This window comes from Neoarius graeffei, chromosome 19 (genome assembly GCF_027579695.1).
Source record: "Neoarius graeffei isolate fNeoGra1 chromosome 19, fNeoGra1.pri, whole genome shotgun sequence".
NCBI lineage: Eukaryota > Metazoa > Chordata > Actinopteri > Siluriformes > Ariidae > Neoarius > Neoarius graeffei.
In genome coordinates, this window is record NC_083587.1 from 30,318,249 (window position 1) to 30,325,323 (window position 7,075).

Sequence of the window (7,075 nt, forward strand, 5' to 3'; positions counted from 1 at the left end):
AATGTATGTTTAATACAGTAATATGGTGAGGTGCATATATTATTACTCAGACATATTTTGAATGAGATGAGATACTGATCTGAGATAACTTCAGACTGTGGAAGTATGACTATATTTTCTATGTTTAACCCGAATGTTAGTACTAGATCGAGGGTGTGACCACAATTATGGGTCAGTCCTATGACATTCTGATTAATCCCTACTGAATCTAAAATGGACACAAACGCTGTTTTAAAAGGGTCTTCTGGGTTATCGAAGTGAATATTAAAATCTCCGACAACTAAAGCTTTGTCTAAGGAAATAACCAGATCTGAGATAAAATCTGCAAATTCAGAAAGAAACTCAGAATATGGCCCCGGGGGCCTGTAAATAATAAGTAACGGAGTTAACTGGGTAGACCTATTTTTCGAGGCTACATACATTATATGAGTATGAAGAACTTCAAATGTATTAAATTTATAACTAGGTTTGTGTGTTACACCTAGATAATCATTATAAATAACCGCGACACCTCCTCCTCTGCCAGTTAGACGAGGCTGGTGTATATAACTGTATCCAGGAGGACTCGCTTCATTTAATGCCATATATTAATTTGGCTTAATCCATGTTTCAGTTAAACAAAGTACATTAAACTCCTGATCAGTAATGAGTTCATTAACCATTAGCGCTTTAGATGTAAGAGATCTAATATTTAATAGCCCCACCTTTAGATCAAAGGTGCTGGCAGCAGCTGTACAGTCAGTCTCATCTCATCTCATTTTCTTCCGCTTATCCGGGGCTGGGTCGCGGAGGCAGCAGTCTGAGCATGGAAGACCAAACTTCCCTCTCCCCAGACACCTCGGCCAGCTCCTCGGGAAGAACACCGAGGCGTTCCCAGGCCAGCCAAGAGACATAGTCCCTTCAGCGTGTCCTGGGTCTTCCCCGGGACCTCCTCCCGGGGGGACATGCCTGGAACACCTCCCCAAGGAGGCGTCCAGGAGGCATCTGAAAGAGATGCCCGAGCCACCTCAGCTGATTCCTCTCGATGTGGAGGAGCAGCGGCTCTACTCCAAGCTCCTCCTGAGTGACTGTGCTTCTCACCCTATCTTTAAGGGAGCACCCAGCCACCCTGTGAAGGAAACTCATTTCAGCCGCTTGTATCCACGATCTTGTTCTTTCGGTCATTACCCAAAGCTCATGACCATAGGTGAGAGTCAGAACGTAGATTGACCAGTAAATCGAGAGCTTCGCCTTTTGGCTCAGCTCCTTCTTCACCACAACGGACCGGTAAAGCGATCGCATCACTGCAGAGGCTGCACCAATCCGCCTGTCGACCTCACGCTCTATCCTTCCCTCACTCGTGAACAAGATCCCAAGATACTTAAACTCCTCCACTTGAGGCAGGACTTCTCCACCAACCTGGAGAGGGCAAGCCACCCTTTTCTGGTCGAGAACCATGGCCTCAGACTCGGACGTGCTGATTCTCATCCCAGCCGCTTCACACTCGGCTGCAAACCGCCCCAGTGCATGCTGAAGGTCCTGGTTTGAAGAAGCCAACAGGACAACATTATCTGCAAAAAGCAGAGATGAAATCCTGTGGTTCCCAAAAAGGATTCCTTCCGTCAGCGGATCCAACACACCACCAGGTGGTGATCAGTTGACAGCTCAGCCCCTCTCTTCACCCGAGTGTCCAAGACATTGAGCTGGAGATCAGATGAAATGGCAACAAAGTCGATCATCGACCTCCGACCTAAGGTGTCCTGGTGCCACGTGCACTTATGGACACCCCTATGCTCAAACATGATGTTTGTTATGGACAAACCGTGACTAGCACAGAAGTCCAATAACAAAGCACCACTTGGGTTCAGATCGGGGAGACCGTTCCTCCCAATCATGCCCCTCCAGGTGTCACTGTCATCGCCCATGTGGGCATTAAAGTCCCCCAGTAGAACAATGGAGTCCCCAGTCTGAGCACCTCTCAGTACCTCTCCCAGGGACTCCAAGAAGGCTGGATACTCTATACTGCTATTTGGCCCGTAGGCACAAACAACAGCAAGAGCCCTCTCCTTGACCCGAAGGCATAGAGAGGCGACCCTCTCGTTCACTGGGGTAAACTCCAACACATGGCGACTGAGCTGGGGAGCTATAAGCAAGCCCACACCAGCCCGCCGCCGCTCACCGTGGGCGACTCCAGAGAAGTGGAGAGTCCAGCCCCTCTCGAGGAGCTGGGTTCCAGAGCCCAAGCTATGCATGGAGGTGAGCCCGACTATCTCTAGCTGGTACCTCTCAACATCCCGCACAAGCTCAGGCTCTTTCCCCCTGTAATGGAAATTTCTAATAAACACTTCAGAACACTTAACAGTTGTCTTTTCAGTCATTTATTATAGTAGATCATATAAAAGATATATAAAATAGGAAAGGAAAGAGAAGAATAGAAGACATCACTTCCAATTTGGCGTCCCTGGGTGGGCCCTATGCGTCTGATCCTCGGACGACGGAACACTCCCAAGGCTACGGTGTGGAGCTGAGAACTCGGATGAGAGACCAGGCCATCAGGGCTCACCGAACCAGTAAGTGATAACTTTGCATTCTTGTGTAAAGAAATTAGTGGAAACAGTATTTAAAGAATGATACAAGAAATGGACAGAGATTTGTCCTAGTATTTAAAAATGATATAAGAGATGGGCAGAGATTGTCCCAGTCAAGGAAGACTGATATAAGAGACGGACAGAAGTTTGTCCGAGCCCAGGAGGACTGCTAAGCTGTGGTACCATCAATATGTTTGCAGACAACGGATAAAACACAATTTTGAGACAATAAACTGTGAGTAGCTTATTGGGTTGTGTAAGAGAATTATCCGCCTAAGTGACGACTGGGTGATCGCTCGCCTACTTGAGGAGGGGAAGTACGGGTGCATGTTTCGACGGATTCACGTTCAGCGATTCGTGGGAATTGAATCTTGCTCCCTTTGTTCTGTGTGAACAACTGGCCCGTCGGAGGAACGGGATAGAGAGGTTCGATCGCAAAAATGCAAAGACACCCCGGTGTGCATGCAAAATATTGATGAATTAACAGAGTACTGTCCTCCTCCAAATTCTGAAACAGAGAAACAGCTTTTGTACACATGCGCTAGTTGTCTTTGAGGTTGTTGTGTTAAATGATACCTACTTTGGTTTAAGGCAAATGTCAGATAAATTGTTTACTAATAAGAACACACCTAAAAGATTATTGTGTCACATTTTTGGACATAGTCCAACCTGCTGTTCTTGTGATCCTAATAAAAACTCAGCCATTGTTGTCATAACCTATTGATATAACAGTGTACAATGCGGAACAGAAACAGTAAGTTAGGGAAAGAAAAGAAAAAGCAAGTAAGTGTGAAGCTACATGTGCTATAATAAGAATTGGATGTTCCTATGACAGCCCAAACATCCAGTTTATGAAAACCTTGTATGGCGAGGATTATTTGGCACAGTTTGATATATGGGTAAAGGACTTAGGATTCCCTGGAAAGGGCAGTTTTAGTCCCAGGCAGATAGGACAGTTAGAAGAAAAGTTGAAACAGAAGGAAAAAGAAGAGTCTGCAGATAATGTTAAGTTTTTAGGGGACTGGAGGGCGTTTTCTGCATGGAAAGAAGAAACATTTAAGAGAGAGTACAAAAGAGAGAAACGACAGGCAGGGCTCTCACCCTCTTCTCAGTGTTTGAAATTTCAGATGGACCCTGACCTGGAGTCTGCCCCACCACCCCGACACACACTGCCTCCTCAGCAAGGCGGAACATCATTCCCACAAGCGCTTCACCCACAGAAAGGGGGAGAAGTCAAGACAAAGAAGAAAAAAAATACTGAGCCTCTGGAATCTCTCCCAGCCTACCAGCCGCCTCCAGCATCAGCGCCTCTCAGCGCTTCTCCGTCAGACACGAGATCCGGTCTTGCATATGGCGATGGAAAAGACACCCTCCTGGACCTGACCACGTGCTCACCAGTGGGTCCACAAGGCCATAATCTGAAGTCTGAAGTCCTTCATCTTCCAATGATGGAAGTGGCTGGAGCTGATGGTGTGCTTTTAGTCCACAGACCCTGGATGACAGCTGATATCAAGGAAAGCATGGCTTCTCTTCCCAATGTGAGAGAGGTAGGAGGAAAGAGATTTGGTAACGAACTGTTGATATTTTGCAGAGAATTCCGACCGACCACCCATGAACTTCGCTGCCTAATCATGACCAAGATGGGTATAGATTGGAACAAAGTTTCCAAAGAGTGGCCGGAAGCTGACCAGCGAATGACTACACCAGACTGGAGCGTGGCTGGCAATGGTGAGTATAGAGATACCATTACTGCTCTCTGTGCTCGTCTGGACAGTACTTTTCCCTTGAACATAGACATTACTAAGATCAGTATGTGTAAGCAAGAAGATGTGAAGTGGTGTCAGCATTTTTCGCCCGTCTCACCGCCGTGCATGAGAGAAAAAAAAACAACAACACAGTGGCCTGACCAGACCCGTGAACCTGGCTGCAGTGGAGGGCACTCCTGAGTCTCACCAAGATCGAGCAGTACGCTGTGCATGCAGAAAAGCTGCTGAAGGAGAAGAAGACAAAGTTGACACAAAGAGACCAAGACCTACACACCGCCACTCTCACTCTTTTCCAGACTGTTCAGCCTGGACAAGGAGGAAGAGGAAGAGGTCAAGGTAGGGGCCGAGGCAGGACGACCTGGAGTGACTCGTCCTGGATAAAAGGTGCAACTTGCTACAACTGCAATCAAAAGGGACACATGGCTCGAAATTGTCTCCACAGTAACAGGCAGAAGCCCCGTGAGGAGTACAGCAAAGCAGACTGATGGGTGGACTCCGGGAATGGGCCTCACACAGAGAACAGGGGAGGTAACACACACACATCTGATGATACACATACACATAGACAGGAACATTCACATAATGTTAAACACATTAGTAGCAGCACCTGCATGCAACAGCAAGACTACATGGAAACGCCCGATACACCAGTCCAAATAAATACACCTGAAGTTGCATTAAGTTTGTTAAAATACACAACTACTCCCTTTTCTAAACTCCCTGAGCTCTGCTCAGATCAGCTCACACAAACTCCAAAACACCTTGTACAGCTCTCATACTTGAACACCTCATCAGTTGACACAGATTATATGAAAGAGGAAGATTTGCATTGTACAGCACATGTTCACCAAGGGCAAGATGTAGAGTTTGAAAAGACTTGGTTTGCAGACCCCCATGCACGTGAAAGATTGACCCTCAAAACTATATATTGGTCCAAACATTATTGCGCTGTGCAGGTCTATTTTACTCGTTGTCCAAACAGCTGCATCAATGTTCATCGCAGTGTTCTCAAACATGTTATACGTGGCCTCATGACAGAGGACTCTGAGGTTGACTGCTGCCAACATGATTTCTTTGACATCATTAATTCTATATCCCATGTCTCATTAGCAAGGCCACGAGCCCTTGATATGCTACTTGATATCATACTTGATATGCCTAACATCACTGTGAAACATTGTTCTGTTCTGAATTCTGCCTCTCTTCTCCCTACAGAGGACGTGTAGCTAAACATGACTGTGTAGCTCTCACTAACGATTTTTGTTCCCCCAGGGCAGACTTAAAGAGCGACCCTTTGGAAAATCCAGACATGATCCTCTATGTGGATGGTTCAGCCTCCAGAGACCCAGAGACGGGAAAGAACAAAGTAGGTTTTGTCATAGTCTCAGATCACGAGGTCCTCAAGGCATCGTGTCTGCCCTCAAACCTGTCGGCACAGGCCGCAGAGCTCTGTGCCCTTATCGAGACATGCAAATTGGCTGCAGGATGATCTGTCAATATTTTTATGGACAGTAGGTACACGTTTGGCGTTGTGCACGATTTTGGCACCATTTGGAAACATAGAAATTTTCTCACTAGTACAGGATCTCCCATTGCACATCATTACACTGGTCTCTGAGTTGTTGGATGCTATTCTACTCCCTAGAGCCATTGCTGTGTGTAAGTGTGCTGCCCATACTAACAATACTGATCTTGTGTCTCAAGGGAATGCCAGGGCGGACGCGGCAGCTAAGTGTACAGCCTCGGCTTCCAGTTCACCCTCTAGCCTTGCCTTTCCTCAGGTTTCTACCCCTTGTTTACAGCTAGCGGACCTTCAGAGCACTGCCACCCAGGACGAGAGACGAGTCTGGAAACAGGCAGGCTGCCCTTGTCAAAATGTTTTTTAGAATTCTATAGAAACTCTATAGAAAATCCTATAGAAACCCCTCTTTCTATACAATCTCTATAGAACGCTATAGAACTAATACTCTATAGAAAATAGTTTCTATAGAAGTTGTATAGAAATAGTATAAATTCTATAGAAGTTGTACTCTATAGAAAACAGCTTCTATAGAATCTCAACAGAATTCTATATAAATAGTAGTCTATAGAAAACAATTTCTATAGAATTGATACAGAGTTCTATAGAAGCTCTACTTTATTAGGGCCAACAGAATTTTATAAATTTCATCATGGTTATTTCCATAAAAACACAACTTGGTGGATTTTAAAGACCCTACAGAAATTCCAGTCTGAGACAAAAGGCCTTGCATCCAAAGAATAACTTTAGTACTTATCTCCAATAAAAATGTTCTTTATTTCATTTACTTTATCTCACATAATAACACTTCTGATCAACAACTCAATTGATCCAAATGTAAATTACAGTTTAAGACATAATTTAATAAATGTACTTCCAAAATAAACGCTGATATATGCTATACATTAATTTTCAGTCAAGCTCAATGGCATTTGGAAGAAGTGAAACAAACGTCTTTCTTTGTATTTTCATGTAAATATACTTATTTGCTATATCAGATAAATTACATGCTATCAATTCATTAGTGATTTCAACCTCTCTAATTTGATGCCCCTTAACTTTATATATACCTGTATTTAATTGAAACATTATTTGAGTAGATGTTAAATGTCGAAATATACAGTACAATTCTTTTTTACAGTTATATATATCATCTTCACATTCATTTTTACGGGTGGCACGGTGGTGTAGTGGTTAGTGCTGTCGCCTCACAGCAAGAAGGT